Source organism: Manduca sexta, chromosome 13, assembly GCF_014839805.1.
Source record: "Manduca sexta isolate Smith_Timp_Sample1 chromosome 13, JHU_Msex_v1.0, whole genome shotgun sequence".
In the NCBI taxonomy this organism is placed as follows: domain Eukaryota; kingdom Metazoa; phylum Arthropoda; class Insecta; order Lepidoptera; family Sphingidae; genus Manduca; species Manduca sexta.
The window spans coordinates 10,589,136-10,606,967 of record NC_051127.1 but is presented as its reverse complement, the minus strand read 5'-3'; the positions used below and the strand labels follow the sequence as shown (position 1 = coordinate 10,606,967).

At 33.4% G+C, this 17,832-nt stretch overlaps 1 protein-coding gene across 3 annotated transcripts in view; it reads left to right on the top strand.

Annotated features, from left to right (window-relative positions):
• Positions 1-17,832, top strand: part of LOC119188469 — a 246,457-nt gene that overhangs the window by 117,208 nt on the left and 111,417 nt on the right. The gene's annotated exons all lie outside the window — the stretch shown is intronic.

Here is a 17,832-nt window from a genome sequence, read left to right as displayed (position 1 = left end):
AGCTTAAATAATTTTTGATTGATTTGATTTTTAAATATTTTGAATAACTAATAACTTTAGATATCTTTCCACGATATTAAATTATTTAAAGGCTGTATTTGTTTTGGAACCTAAAATATTTAATAATGTCTATGGGGAACATACATTAGGACAGTGTTGAATGGGCAATTTTAAGTCCTAATGTACTATATATAAGATTGATTTATTATATACCCTCAAGCACTTCCGCAACAATGTATTAAGAGGAAGAAAGAAAGGAAAATCGTAGATTTTGGCGGACACTCCTGAAACCAGTTAATAGCAAGTTCTTCTTTCTTTATCGCTATCTTACTTTTAGATTACTAAATTACTAATAAATGTTTGTAATTTAGTAAAATAGGCTTTTGATGATTAGTCCTAGACTGCCCCTATAATATTCTAAGCTATCCCCCAAGATAGACATTACATATTTCTCTAACCTTTCTTAATTATATAGAAACATAGAAGACATGTTTAAAATTCGAAAAATATTTTTCGTTTTAAAAGTATCCAATAAAGCCCCTTCTCCTCTACTTGTAATAATAAAAATTGATGTTAAGTAAAAGTATAAGTATGTGTCTACCATTCATAAATTACGTAAGGCGTTGAGACCGGAGGAGTGCGCAATGAAGTGTGAAATGATGTGACAAGAGAGCGGGGGTCATAAGTAAAAATTTAAAGTATTAAAATACAAAATATTAACTAACTGTAAAGGAAAAACTTAATAAAATATTCCATCTCTTTCATCCGTAAATAAGTTTTATTTTGTTTTGTTGGCGAATTCTCGCTTCGATCAAGTGGTTCGGCTGTTCCGCTCGCTGCCGATTTTGATTTTATTAACAAAAGCAATCTTTAATTTCAGTACATCTGTTTTCATTGGGTGTAAAATTGTAAATAAAAGTGGCGTAACACCTAGGGGGCGGGTCAAACAAATGTAATCACCTGTGTCTGATGACAAAGACGGAGGGAGGGATCAAAAGTCATGGTATCCGTGTGACGTTATTATGGGTGGGCTTTTTATAATTTGGGCCCTGCTTCACAACTTCAGCGTAAATCCTTCTTTCTGGTCACTTAAATATATAAGTCAACCAAATAGAAAAGTCACACTCTATGCTCCCAATAAATGGTAATAAAAGTAATAAAATGATTTAAGATACTTATATTTGCATAAATTGTTATTTTTTTCTTCAATACAGGCCCTTAGACTTTTTAACTGCATTTTTCTAAATAACACTGAAATTGAAACCTTTTCTGTATCCGGGTTTATATAAGTAGCAAGGAATTGAAAAAAAAATATCGCCTGGCAGCCGCCATCGAGCAGAATGAATTACGAACTATTGTATTCTAACGATGAGAACATATTACACCGATCAACTGATCATCTAGATGGTATCTTTGTAAATAATAAAACAATAATAAACGATCTTGAAATATTAGGTAGATAAGCATGACGCGGATAAACAAATAAACTTGAATTCATTTAACTACACGAACAAGGAATAGTAGGTAATATATCGCACATGTAATGTATCGAAAAACACTATTCAATACCGACATCATAAGTGATGAGGATCTATATTAGGTTATGGTGAGCCATGACGTGGCAATGCAGGCACAGAACAAAGTATTTACTAGATACACAACTTACTGCAAATATGTCTTTCTATTCAATGAAACGTTGTTCTTGAAACAAAGATTTTTTGACGATCAAAACCAGTTCGCATTATATTTAAAGGTGTAATTTGAATAATCTGAGCAACGCGATGATGACTTCGTTTGATTGTATTTTATATGTTCATTCGTAATCATTTAAAACTTAGTTGTTAGGATTTAAAATCGCTAAAATAAAATTCTTTATTTATTGCGCAGACGAACAAAGTTCATTTAATTATTTAAAACACTTTGTATACAGGCGGACTTAATGCCAAGGGCATCCTCTACTAATCAACTTTAGTACACGGATAAACAGGTGTAATAAAAAACAAAAAAAAATAACAGTATAGATAAACAATCGTATATATACTTATCTATATCTATATCTTCTATCTATCTTCTATCTTCTATACTTATAATAAATCTGTAGAGAGGTCAATTCTGTACATGAAATATATTTCCAAAATAACTATCAGGGGATTAGGGATCGATACTGATGCCAAAAATGCAATTAGTAAAATTTTTGTCTGTCTGTCTGTCTATCTGTATAACCGTTATAGAAACAAAAACTACTCGACGGATTTTAACGAAACTTGGTACAATTATTTGTCATACTCCTGTGCTGGTTATAGTATACTTTACATCACGCTACAATTAATAGGAGCAGAGCAGTGAAGGGAAATGTTGGGAAAACGGGAGAAGTTACTCCATTTTTTAAGCTTCCGTCGCGTGTGCAACCTTAATGGTTAAAGCTACACAGAAATCATGTATGACGGAAATGTTCTCCTTAAAATTATGTCTATCTTTTATGGTTGACTCACAATAACACGTGTAACTCCCGATGGCTTTGCACTTCGAAGCTTTCTCATTATATTTGTCTACTCTTACGTTTATAACACTCTCAGTCATCCCTAATTAAAAAAGTTAACATTATTAAATATTCCATAAAAAAGAAACATAGAAATCGGTATAGAAACACCAAAGTTATACATGAAATACGCTAATAATAAGCCATCATGCGTGAATACTGTATCATGCTATAAGGATTATTTTTGTATATGTATATATAAGGTCGCGAACGCACAGGCAGGCGGCTTGCTTGGCACCTAGAGGCTAGCGAATCACCTAGCGTGTAGTTTCGTAAAACGAACATTCTCGAACGTTCGCGACCGGCTCCATTTTTGAGGTCCGAAATCCACGCGGGCGAAGCTGCGAGCCGAAGCTAGTATATTAATAAATATACAAAACAATTTATAAGAATATGTTTTATTTTTACTAAATTATGTTTAAGTCACATAAGTACCTATATAACTGCGGCCATTTTAAATTAGGGGTAAATTATAAAAAAAGCACAAGGTAAACCAAAGTACCCAGCTCGGTGTGTCGGTCAGTGCGTCGCGATACTCACCTGTGAGCTACGATAACATAAGCTTAGCTTACGATCTTGGAATTCGAGGATATATTTATACCGGTGTGGCGTTACGGCCACACACACACACACACACTTACACATATCGCCGCTCATTATAAATATATATAGCATCCCCCCTTTTCCCCTTTTCAGGGGTAGGCAGAGGTACATTTCAACTGCATAGTCGAACCGTGAGCGCAACACAACTTTGTCATCGAGACAGACTACTACCACAAAAAAGCAACAAATAAAAATACTAGGTTTATCATTAAAAACTTTCGCGCAATAAGGGAGATGCTGATATAATAATTGTTTAAGTATCAATATTTTGTCACTAAAATGTTAAAAAAAAGAAACATAAAAGAAAGGCCACAGCAACGTTTATATTTTAGATATTGCATCTTCCCTATACAGGGTCATTTCGACATTGCGTTACTAAATGAAACCACAGGTTCGTGGTGACCTCTGCTAACACCGTGCAAAAAATTATTCATAAGTAACGAATATTGACGTCAATAATCCCGATTTTAGATTTATGGTTTTTTGATCACGCTGTCTCTTAGCGCGCTTAACTAAAGTGAATGAACTACGTCACAGCTGATGATATTATTACCGAACCTATAGGGTTCAGAAGGTCAGCTCACAAATGAACTCCCAATACGTTCACTGACTTGGTTGCAGCAGTTCATTGAGTCAATAATTAATTACTACAAAAATATTTCGTTAATTATAAACGTTATTTTCGTTAATAAAATAGTTTTCTTACCAAAAAAGTTACCTACATAATTACTAAAGTTACAAGATTTAAATCTATTGGTATCGTATTTCTTTTAGATTCTACATGATATTCCGACATTTATTTTAATTCCAACATTAATATTTCGGTTTGTCATAATACCTAAAAGAAGACTATGTACACATTACCGAACGTCATATTATGCTTTCTGTACCATTTCTTTGCTAGATAGGTACACTATGGCAATGCGTCCGAGTCTTTGACCGAGTCCGAAGAGCGCGGGATTATTCAATACAATAGTCGTACTCTTTCTCGCCTAAACTCGCAGTGTTGTCAGTATAAACTTTTTACCAAAAAGCTTGCTAAAACGACACAGCATTTCAAAAATTCTGATATTAGATTTTTTTTTTATTACATGATGTTCTAACAGATTTAACACACAATTGTATTACAAAATAAAATAAGTAATGATTTATGATGAAATGATTAATGAAAAGTGTACCTAATTAAAATAATACACAGCAATATTTTAGTATTTTTGAAACATTATTTTAAGTAATAAAGTATAATAGAGATTTTGGATTCAGTGATTCATTTTCAATAGATATACAGGGTATAAAATAAACAAGATATTACACAATAAGGTAATAATAAAAAGTTTGGTAACACTGCGAGGGCACGTGTTAGTTGTAAAACTGTGGCTCGTCAAATATCGTGTACCTCCAGACTAGTGTTGCCAAGATCAATTTGTTTAAAATCAAGAAGGTAAAACAAATCGAGATTGTGTTGTAGATCGGGACATAAAAAAAGCAAGTATTTTTTTTTAATTTTAGTTTTATATGTATTGCGTTTTACAAAAATATCACTGCAAGTCATGCTAAAGTTGCGTTTTAATTTGGATTTCTGTTTTAACATTAAAGAATAGATCGCCGGGGAGTCGCATCTCTAAGCAAGAGAATAAAACAAAACTGTACCTTCAGCGCTAGTGAGATGATACGTGCTATTTTGGTTGCATTGTCGCACTCAACACAGTGATTAATGCGTAGTTTATTATTTCATAATACTTAATGGTTTTAATAATTTATTGGTGCAAAACGGGTCACGTCCCAGAACTCTGAAAATCGGGACGTCCCGCGCAAATCGGGACATCAGGCAACACTACTCCAGACCTTGCCGCTACTTTGTGGAATTCACTAAACTCGTGTGTCGCGTCTTGGTCGGTCAGGCACAAAGAAATTTAAAGTGGTCCCCTAAATGCGACCTTAACTCGTATAAAATAGAGTCTATTTTTAGAAATATTTTTGTCATTTTGAATATTTTACGATCGCGAAGTTGCATCATTGACGCGTACGCGAAACTGAACTAATCACAATCTATTGATTATGTTTCTATCCGAGGCTGTCATTACGATTTTAATGTGGATTTATGAATTTTCGATAGTTACTGAATGGAAAAATCCAATATCATTTTGTCCGACCCGGAATTCGATCCCGAGACCTTAGCAAAGCATCCGTACTATAATACAACTGCGGCACCGAGGTAGTCACCAATTAACTGTATTAAAAATACTTTGAAGTATGAAACAACTTTTAAAGGAACAAGCAATCTACAAATCATCATTAGGTATTGGTAAACACATTTACTATTTTGAATAATGTTTAGATACCTATTAGACGCCGCGCCGCGCCGCGCCGTGACGCATCCCGTCGCTCGACATTTTTACCCTCAAATTATTACATTACCTAATTATTATCAAGATTGTAACTTCGTTATTAATTGTTCGTGTGAATTGCCAGACTTGCAGAATGATATTTTATGAGTGTTATAAATCTAACCGTTGAACGTATTTATTATTCCTACTTATCTACTAAAATGGATGAACTACCTACATTAGAATGTGTGTTTTGATTTAAAAGAATGACACCACTTTAAAATTACGGAAATAATGTGTTATGTGTACCTAACTTATGCATTTGTGGTTGTTTGATTAATGTCGTTTACTTATGATGATAGTTTGTGCATAGAAAATATTGTTCTAATGAAATGTGATGATTAATGCGTGATGTTTATGTTGGCGTTGGATATCCACCTGCAAGGTGGACAGACGACTTGATAGACGTCACGGGAACATATTGGATGCAGGCAGCTTTCGACAGGTCCGTCTGGAAATCTTTAGGGGAGGCCTATGTTCAACAGTGGACTTTTATGTAGCTGATGATGATAATGATGTTTAGGTATGTGTCTTTTTGTAACGTCGGCGTAGCGTCGTCGCTGCTGGTCTAATTGTTGATTGAGTGATGTGGCACGACACAAAACCCTAGGTAGTTAAAGCGACGACATCAGCTGTTCGGTTGGTGCGCGGCGCGCGCGGTGCGACGAACTACCCTTGCGCTCCGAGTGTATATCACTTGTTCGTGTGCGTGAGCATAATATTATCAATGACTGTGTGCGATGTTGCCGCTCCGACGAATTCTAGTATAATAGTAGTGACAAAAGGGTGTGTAAAAATAAAATGACTATTTGAATATTTATTTTGTTTGAAAATTTTACTTTTTTGTTTTTGACCTTAGGTTAGAGTAACTTATAGTAAACGGCTTCTTTCAAAATGACTTTCTCGCAGTTAAATTTAAGTCTAGGGTGACAAAATGACCCTGTATAAACTCGAGCTGTACAGTCCAAAGGGATATTATTATATTGAAAAGACTTATTCAAAAAGACTATATTTAATAATAATATTATAAAAGAATGGACAATTGATGACAAAAAATAAAGCCCGGAGTTTCTTTCCGCCTTTCTTCTTCGGGTAGTCATCGCTTAGGTAGTTAGTGAAAGGCTGGTAGGTTAGCTAGGTTAGGGCTTTTATTGTCCTCACCGGTGAGGATCGCGACGCGTTTCTCCCTTATTGCTTATTCAAAAATACATATATACATCATTTTATTTCTTCTTCCCTGCCAGCCCGAGCTGGCTTCTTTGTTTACTAAGTATATTTTTCATTTATTTTATTTTCAGTATAAATTGTCTTTTTTTATATAAGCTAATTTAAGTAATAATTAAATATTCTCATGTACCTTGACTTATCATAAGTGCAACTATGTTCGCCTACGTGATGAATAAAGCATTTTTATTTTATTTTTTTAATAAACCTCTTTGAGCTATCTCAGCACGAAGGACACATGTAGCAGCACTACCCCACACAGTAATACAATAACATAGAATAGACTGATAACCAAGGCGTAGTAAATAGTTTTTAATGTAGGGTAGTCCGCACTTTTACTAAACTTCTTGAAAACATAAATCAATTTTCGAATTCGAGAAACAATAAGGTCAATGTGGTAATTCCAAGTGAAGATACTATCAATAACCACTCCTAAATATTTGATATTACCTGTTCGTGTGACATCAGGACAACTACATAAGTGGCCTGGTTTACAGGGTTGTTGGTATTTATGAGCTTTGGTGGTAAACGAATGAGGAGGAAGGTAGAATTTTCTGGCTCCGAAAATCCGTAAGTAAATTAGTTTTGAACCAATTCATTATGGTGATAAGGGCACATTCGGCATTATATTCAGCTTCGCTCCACGTAGTGCCTTCAATTATGAGAGCAGTATCATAAGCGTATGCCAATATTTTACAGTAAGGAATAAAAATATTACAGAGGTCGTTAACATAAATAAGGAATAATGTAGGTCCTAAGGCACTAACTTGTGGAACACCAAAGGAGACAGTCTGCTCATTGCTGATAAAATTGTCTATTTTGACCTGCTGGGAGCGGTCACAGAGATAGCTTCAAAAGAGATCGAGAGCAATGCCAATGTAATTAATTTTATTTTCTTGATGACTGGTAGACAAGTGGACACGTTTTGAAACTGTAGTTCGATAGATGACTAATCATTATTATTTTCGTAATGGTCTTATTCGACCTATTCAAATTGAGTTAATTTCCATTGAAATTTGAATAAGTTTATATTTAAACAGTGACATTACTTTTATTAATATTTGTTAGATAAAAATGATCCATGTAATAACCATTGTAACATTGAGTATTCTAGTCATAAAGCGCGGCAGTCACGCTCACAAATATGTTTAATATATTTTCGTGTTATTAGAACATAAAGTAGACATATTATTTATAAGTACTTGTTTAAAATCATTGTGTAAATGATCTTCGCATACATTGTGAAAATGGACAAATCAGGAAGATTTTTGTAAGACATGATTAAATACAGATTTTAAATAGGATCGATAGGCAAAATTTTTATTCTCTAGCTTGCGGAAAATGAATGAAATACCTACCCTATGCCTACGTAATATGAGCGAGTTTTGTGAATTTTGCTTAGTTCTTTTTCTTTAAAGCACATTTAAATTAATGTGGAGGTAATAATACCTACCTAAAGATTTATTTAGCAAGAAGTAACTACGTAAGTACTTAATATTACGAGAATAAGATCACAACAGTCACAACAACACAGAGTCACAACATTTAACTAAAATTTTGATAAAAAAATATTTTCAATATAATTTAATATTAAACCAAAAGTCAAAGCTCACATTATAATCTCAACCTCGGTTTTAGACAAGGCTGTTTTTTTAACATTCAATTACCTACTTGATAACTTTTTACTACAATAAAATATTAAACTGAGATTTTTTCCTTAAAATGTCTGATATGAAAAACTTTATTGTTTCCCTTTACAATCCAGACTCATTTACTAAGAATAATGAGAATAATAACGTCATATAGGTGTTCCTATATGACGTATTTCGCAATATTTTAATAGTTACAAACAAAATAAAAACACCTGAAACTATTTGAGTCTTACCGGGTTTGTAAATTGCATTGATCGTCGTCACGGTGGCACCACAGCATACAGCTCCAAGAACAACAGCCAAATATTCATTTCTATTTTCACTGAAAATGCCTATTGTATTTCCTCTTTTCAATTGCAACTTCCTTAATCCTGTTGCAATGCTCACTATATCTTTTAAAAATTCTTTACTCGTAACTTTATTTCCAGTTTCATAATTTATCTATAATTGCCCTTTTTAAAGTAAACTTGCATGAGGTTTTCAATTATTTTTTTTGTTTACTTCTAGTCATATTTGCTTGATAGTAGCTAAGCTAGATAAATACAGTAGCGAATATACGGATTTTTTTTTTATATTTTAATTAGGCACCAACTCCAAAATTAATAACCAGTACCATATAGATGCTTAATGTTATTTTTTTGTTTTGAGTCGTTTTTGATGACGGATTATTTTTTTGTTAAAAAGTTTGATGTTTTTTCTTTTACGTCTATGGTTAGAATAACTTAAAGTAAAGTATGGTATTCAAGAAGTAGACAAGAATATGGCTTCGTTTATTCACGCAATGTAAAAATTACCCTGTATATGACCAAGTATAAAAACATTGAAAAAATCTTAGCCATACTACGTACTCAAGAAAATACATAGGAAAAAAATGATAACCATAAACATAAGATAAATGTCTCAGATAAATGTTTAGCTTGCCTTAATATGTTGCGTATTCAAAATGGCTTCTAACTAACGATTTATAAAGCATTAAAAGAGTCTTTGGATCTGCTCCCCATTTAGAGCCAACTAAGGATCTGAGAATATTTGTAGCTTTCATAGCCCTTACTATTAAGCAATCGACGTACTTTAACCAACTTAAATTTTGATGGAAAAGAACTCCTAAGAATTTCACATTTGTTTCAATAGGAATTTTAATGTTGTGATATAAAACAGAAAATACAGAAATTTTAAGGCTTTTTTTAGAAAATATTACTATTTTGCTTTTATATGGATTGATTTCTAAGCCCAAAAAATTCAAATAACGGTGAAGATTTTGAAGAACCAGATTTAATTTAGTTTTAGTTTGTACCAAGTCATCACCGCTGCAGTATATGGCTAAATCGTCTGCAAATTGCAGATTTACAACGCTCGATCCCAAAACTATATTTAATCGATGTATATATAATATATACAACAGGGGGTTTAAAATACCTCCCTGACACACACCTTTAAATGAAAGTCTAGGTCCATAAAATTTATTATTATATTTAACAAAAACTTCTCTACCCGAGAGGAAATTGTAAATCCAATGAACCATTTTATCTGGAATACCCAAATTTAATAGAGATGTAGACAACAAACTTATATTGACATTATTAAAAGCACCCACAACATCTAGAAAAATGCATGCCAGATGTTTGTTTTCATTAAAAGCAGAGTTGACGTCAGTATAAAAGTGAGCAAGGCTTTCCCGGGCAGACATCCCGCGACGAAAACCAAATTGATTGTTGGGTAAAAGGCGGTTATGTTCGATATAAAATTCAAGACGAAGTTTTAGAAGCTGTTCGAAAATTTTCCCAACACATGAGGTTAATGCTATTGGTCGATATGAATCCGGACTATTGGGAGATTTATCGGGCTTGAGTATTGGAACCAAACAATCCATTTTCCACTCTTTCGGAATAAGAGAGGCGCACCATAAAGAATTTAAAATTTTTAGAAAAATTAATTTATTACGTGACGAGAGATTTTTGATCATTTTATATGAAATATTGTCTAATCCGCACGCTGTATCTCTCCGAGATTTTATGGCTGTATTTAATTCTTCTAAAAGTAAATGGATCAACGAGATAGGAGTTATTGATATTTAAACGAGCGGTCCCAGAATGAAAATCATGATGGGGTTCAACGAAGTCTGGAGAATATTTCCTTAAAAATCGTTAATCCATAAGCTATCTGATGTAGTCGACATGGAAGATGATGAGAAAGTTTTATTAAATTTACGCATAGTTTGCCAAATTTTAGAAACAGGAGTTACTCGAGATAATTTTGAACAAAATTCTTGCCAACTATTATTCCTCTCTCGTTTTATTACAAATTTTTTCGAGCTTGTAATTTTTTGAATTCGATAAAATTTTCAAGTGTAGGATTGTATTTGAACCTTATATAAGCATCTTTACTATTTTTGACGGCCAACGCACAACTCTCATTCCACCAAGGAACTGTCTGATGCCGAATGTTCTTAATAGAATTAGTTTGATAGTGCAATAATTTATTACTACTCTGTGGAATTGATTGCTCAACAGCTGTCATAATAATGTTATAGAATTTATTATATAACTCAAGTGGTTCAGATGATAAAAAATCAGAATTGTCTAGCATTTTATTAACTAAAACAGAGAAAGTTTCCCAGTTGATCATACGAAGTTTATATTTCCGAAAGTATTTCATGTTTGCAGATTCACTAAAGACAGGAGGAAAACTATTGTTCAACAAAAGTTTAGTCATTGTTGGCAAATGATAGCTGCCTAAAGGATCATCATGAACCCACCATTCAGAATTAAGTGCCAATGAAGGACTAATAAATGAAAGATCCAGTGCATTAGGTCGCCAAGTGTTAGTGCCAACCGTAGTAACATGTCCATCATTTAATAACACTAAATCACAATCATCGAGGGAATCGAGAATGTCTCTGCCTCGTGCATCAGTTGAAGAACAACCCCACAAGACATGATGTGCATTAAAATCCCCTGATATAAAGGCCGGTTTCGGAATACTGTTATTTAAGTTGATAAATTTAGATTTCGTAAATGTAGGGGTGCAATTAGTAGGACAATAAAAGCTAGCGATTGAAAGCGGCTTATTATTTATTGTTATTTTTATTACAACGTTTTGTAGCGAATCATCACAATAAGTCTCTATATTCTCATAATAAATACTGTTGTGAATTACTATAGCAACACCATTATGATGATTGCCACAGTCATTTCGCACAATAGAATAACCTTTTATATTGCAACGATGATGAGGTTTGAGCCAAGTCTCAGATATAATGGCTATATGAATTGAATGATCAAAAAGAAATTGGGTAAAAATATGCCGATTACACAAAAGACTTTGTGCATTCCACTGTACTATATTTAACTGATTGTGGGTGAATTTGAAGAAGAAATATTTTTAGCTTTGAATGTTTCATTAACTATGTCAAGCACACTTTTAGAGCAAATGGGTGTATCTTTAGTTTTACTTAAGGTTACAATTTGAACTATTGACTCAACTAAAATGTTTAATGCTTTATTGTCTGAGTTAAGAATGGTGAGAAAGTCAATATCGCGTTTTTTTGGAGGCACATACTTTGTGATGTCATGTCTCCACCCTGCTAAATCGACATGGTCTGGATGAACAGAAGCTGCAAATGTGATTGCTACAGTTTGGGTTGGCTGTTGAATAAAACCATTGTCAGTGTTAGTTTTGCGCAAAAATCTTCAGACACAAATGATTTTTTTATAGGTAGACAACATTGTAAAAATTTTCTTATTTGTTAATTTTATTGGTACATTTCTTATAATGCCTGTAACTTCTGTTGAATAGGCAGGAATACTGGCTTTAAAATGATATTCTTTTAGGAAAGTTTGGTTATTTAAAAATGCATTGGCAAGACCAGGCTTTTCAAAATAAACACCAATTTTAAATTTATTTAAACTTCTCAGATATTTAACCCCTTTGTTAAATCTTTTTAAGCAAGTAGATAATGAAAGCAGATCCCTGGATCCAATGGAACGTTGATTATCTGCAGATTCTACAAATACTACAAACTCTGCAGCTGCAACATCTTCAGGATATCTCCTTGTATAGTCTGTGACATAATATGGTGCATATTTTACAACCTCTAATTGCTCCTCTTCACACTCTGAGGATGAAGAATCACCTGAGGTTTCCTCAGGCTTATCTTCAACAGTATCCCCTAAGCTATCTTTTTTCCGCTTCTTCGTTCGGCCCTTCCCCATTGCAAGAAACGAATTAAATATTTATTGAGCTAATATCTTATCAGTAGTTTTATTTACTTTTACTAAATTATCAGGATTTCGTTATATTTTAATATAAAAATTTTAAAATATATTTTAAGCCCGCCTAATCACTTGAAGGTTCCCGCGCTTTTTTCCTTATTTACGTTTTTTATTTATATTATGCTCTTTGTTATGACATAAACTGTCACATAAAATGTCACATTTCCAATGATAAAAGAAGTATAGAGGATGGGTAATATGGTCACGTGACATGCGGCACATTTCATGAACAAAATGGTGCCGACTCCGCCCCTTACAATAGTGATATGCTAGTACCGAAAATTTTGTATCGACATCGAAGAATTAAGAGAGACAAACAAGCCCCAAAAAGATCAAATACGAAAGGGGTTAGGAACTACCATAATATAAATATAACAAATCATAATGTAAACAAACAAACTGAAACTGATTTATAAGTAACAATTGTTAAACAAAGCAGTACCTGTTGTGACAAACATCCAGTTGTGTTTGATCTATATTTGTATGTTGCACTATTCCTTGCTAAAAATTTAAGTTACAGATTAAGATATTTATTTAATACATGATAAATGGAATAAGATAGCGTAGCCAGCAATTATTTGGTTGGTTTTATTTTATTTTATTATTATGCTCTTTGATCGAGAAACATAACTATGGTTCAGCAAACTAAAATCAATGACCGTAAAAATGGTGGTTAAGATAATCAATTATAATAATTATTTGCAATAACAACAATATGATTATGTATCTATTTCCGTGCATGCAAAGGTTGCTCGAAACATAAGACCGCCAATTGTAAAAATATATCTTACATTTCATCTTTATGTTGTTTCTTTTATGTTTATCTATTCTTTTATGTAACAATTCTAATTTTATTCATAGCAATATATTAAAGTAATATTACTACTTATTAGGTGAAGTATAATAATCATTACTATTTTACTTATCGCGAATATTGTTGGAAAACAGTTATCTTTACTCGCGTTAATTAAACGTGTGGTTTATGCATATCTTCTCAAAATGTAAAGAAATATGTATTTGGTGTAGGATTCCAATCACGTCGCTCAATATCAATCAACTAACTTAGGTCTAAATGCTCCAATAACTAGATTATGTGCTCTATATAATAAAGTTGGCACTAAAGTGGATATTGATATATTTAATGATTCTGTAAAAGTGTTCAAAGAAAGACTGCTGGAATATCTCAAAAATTAACATGTAACTTTTTATAAATTTTGTCAACGAGATATTCTCAATAACCTTTTCTGTTGCCAATTATATGACGTTGTTTACAATAGTTTTTATCGACAAATTATTTAGTATATAATGTTGTTAATGGTAAATGCTGTGTTCACCTATTAGTAGCACACATATCAGATGCTGTACCTTATAGTTTTTTATAATATTGATTGATGTAATATGTAGTGCTGTTGGTGTACCTTATTACAAATAAATAAATAAATAAATAAATAAATATTCTCAATTCATTTTGCCTTGGTTTTTAAATTTTTAGGTTATCTTAAAAAAATATTCTAATTTCACTTAGTTTGTCCTTCTGAATAATACAATATTGATGTGTGCTCTAACATTCTTTCCAAGACAAAAACCGTAACTGATAAACGGGCGTCTGTTAAAATATCGATATCAATAATTTCTAAACAAATCCACCCACCCATCCCTAAGCTCGTGTGTAAACAAACATAATGATTTTAATGTGTATAAATCACGCCTAAAAGGGTCCAAAGCTTAACAAACCAGATCCACATATCATTTTAATTGATAAAAACACATCCAAAAAGTAAATATACAAAGATATTTGCTAATTTTCGGTAAAAACAGTTACTAACCTATGAAAAGATATTTCGGGGTCTTTCTTGCGTGAATTCGATTTGCATCCTTTCACACAACACTGAGTCATTTTCGAAACTTAACAAAAACACTAATAAACACACTGAACAATTGAGAATATGATTATATTACTTTAAATTCAATATTTATGAAGATTTGTTTACATCGTCTGACACTACATGTACCTGCCGACTGCCCAGCATAAAATGGCGTTTCTGCCGCAAGGCGGTCCCAGTGTGTTGAAGTAAACGAAATAGTGCCATATGCGAAGAAAGCAATTATTTTTGTCTTTTTTGTTGCGTTCCAAATAAGCTTTGAGTAAAAGAGATAGACATATATATTGACAATTCTGCGTCGATTTCCCTAACATAAATATAAGTTATTCATATAGCTAACTTTTGAGGCCTGTCCTCTTTATATTTAGTCATTGCACATTTCACAAAAACCATAATGGGATCATAGATCTATAAAAATTGAATGAACTAAAACCATTGTAGCTAAGTATATCTATACTTATAATAAATCTGTAGAGAGGTCAATTCTGTACATGAAATATATTTCCAAAATAACTATCAGGGGGTAATTAGGGATCGATACTGATGCCAAAAATGCAATTAGTTAAATTTTTGTCTGTCTGTCTGTCTGTCTGTATAACCGTTATATAAACTAAAACTACTCGACGGATTTTAACGAAACTTGGTACAATTATTTGTCATACTCCTGTGCTGGTTATAGTATACTTTTCATCACGCTACAATTAATAGGAGCAGAGCAGTGAAGGGAAATGTTGGGAAAACGGGAGAAGTTACTCCATTTTTTAAGCTTCCGTCGCGTGTGCAACCTTAATGGTTAAAGCTACATAGAAATCATGTATGACGGAAATGTTCTCCTTAAAATTATGTAAAAAATATCCCACGACAGCATATGTCTATCTTTTATGGTTGACTCACAATGACACGTGTAACTCCCGATAGCTTAGCAGTTCGAAGCTTTCTCATTATATTTGTTTACTAACCTTAGGAACTATCGGTCCAAACTGAAAAATTCTTTTTGCTTTGGATAGCCCTTTATTTGTGGATTGCTATAGGCTATATATCATCACGCTATACCCAATAGGAGCGAAGCAGCAATGGCTAATCTCTGGAACTACCGGTCCAAACTGAAAAATTCTTTTTGCGTTGGATAGCCCTTTGTTCGTAGAGTGCTCTAAGTTATATATCATCACGATATGACCAATAGGAGCGGAGCAGTAACGGCTAATCTTAGGAACTACCAGTTTGAACTGAAAAATTCGTTTTGTGTTGGATAGCCCTTTATTTGTGGAATGCTATAGGCTGTATATCATCACGCTATGACCAATAGGAGCGGAGCAGTAATGAAACATGTTACAAATACGGGGACAATTTATTAGTTTTGAGAGCTTCCGTTGCGTGCGCTGCGTAAACGGTTAAAGTTATGCAACAATGATGTATGTCGGGATTATTCCTCTTAAAAAGTTCTAAAAAAATATATTATAAAAACAAAGTCCCCCGCTGCATCCGTTTGCCTGAACGTCTTAAACTCAAAAACTACCCAACGTATTAAGATAAAATTTGGTATGGAGACAGTTTGAAACCCTGGGAAGAACATAGGCTCCCGGAAAACTACTACTTTTATAATGGAAAACTTTAGCCTGAAAAACTTTATAACGCGGGCGGAGCCGCGAGCAAAAGCTAGTTAGAAAATAAAATGTTTAGAATATATATTTCAACGGGCAACATCGGTATGTCTTCAACGAGGAACTTGTCGATCGTGGTGCGCATGTTAGAGAAAACGAGATATTAATCGACATCGACAATTTGTCTACTCTCGTTCTCGAGATATCTCGTGATGCGCATGCTAGGCCGGCAGATTGCATTAAAACTGCGATTATAAATCGATATATAACAACGCTTGACAGGGAATCATTTCTAAGCAACAATCTGTAAACTTTAACTAAAGCGATTGAAAGTTTTGATTTTAATAAGAGAATTCATGACTGTAAACCTATTTATATTACAAGAGCAAAGTATAATAACATAAAAAATATTTCCGAGATAAAAAAAAAATAAATCAAAATACGTAGAAAAGTCTGTTTTACAAATATGGACATAACTCATATATTTATTGCTTAACTCATCATTAACGCAACTTTGACTACTGAGACATCCAGTAAATTCAATACTAAAATTATTTCCCGCTGGGCGCGAAATAATGATGATGATGACAAAAGTAAAAGTATAGGTGGGTGGGGGCAGTATTTTCCAAATTTTGCCCCGCCTCGAAAAAATTCAAGATAGATACGGGGCTGCATATTTCTAATTACCTACGTAATTGCTTCATTAGTTTAGTGCAGCGCAGCAGGGCTTTGAATCGTGTGGTTTCAATTCGCTGGCAATTCAATAAATATCTTTTTGAGCTTTCAATCAAAAAAGACCATTTGAGCTTGCGGATTTTGCGCCTGTGGATTTTGTGTTCGACATGGTGGTGGATTTACTTCCTATTACATTCCATTAGTCTATTTACTTTACCTAAATATGCATGTAATAATGATATAAGGGAAAGGGTTTAAATATTTTCGCAAAAGAGTATTTTTTTTCGTTTCGTTAATCGTACGGAATACAACTATGCCACCAAGGCAAATATTTATAAATTCCTTGATATTTATATATATCAATGACTAGCTTTTGCCCGCGGCTCCGCCCGCGTTATAAAGTTTTTCGGGCTAAAGTTTTCCGTTATAAAAGTCACGCTATATATTTTCCCGGGTGCCTATGTTCTTCCCAGGGTTTCAAACTGTCTCCATACCAAATTTTATCCTTATACGTTGGGTAGTTTTTGAGTTTAACACGTTCGGGCAGACCGATGCAGCGGGGGACTTTGTTTTATGATATATTTTTGTAGAACTTTTTAAGAGGAACAATCCCGTCATACATTATTGTTGCATAACTTTAACCGTTTACGCAGCGCACGCAACAGAAGCTCTCAAAACTAATAAATTGTCCCCGTTTTTGCATCATGTTTCATTACTGCTCCGCTCCTATTGGTCATAGCGTGACGATATATAACCTATAGCACTCCAGGAACAAAGGGCTATCCAACACAAAAATATTTTTTCAGTTCGAACCGGTAGTTCCTGAGATTAGTCATTACTGCTCTGCTCCTATTGGGTATAGCGTGATGATATATAGCCTATAGCACTCCACGAACAAAAGGCTATCCAACGCAAAAATAATTATTCAGTTCAAACTCCTAATTTCTGAGATTAGCCATTACTGCTCTGCTCCTATTGGTCATAGCGTGATGATATA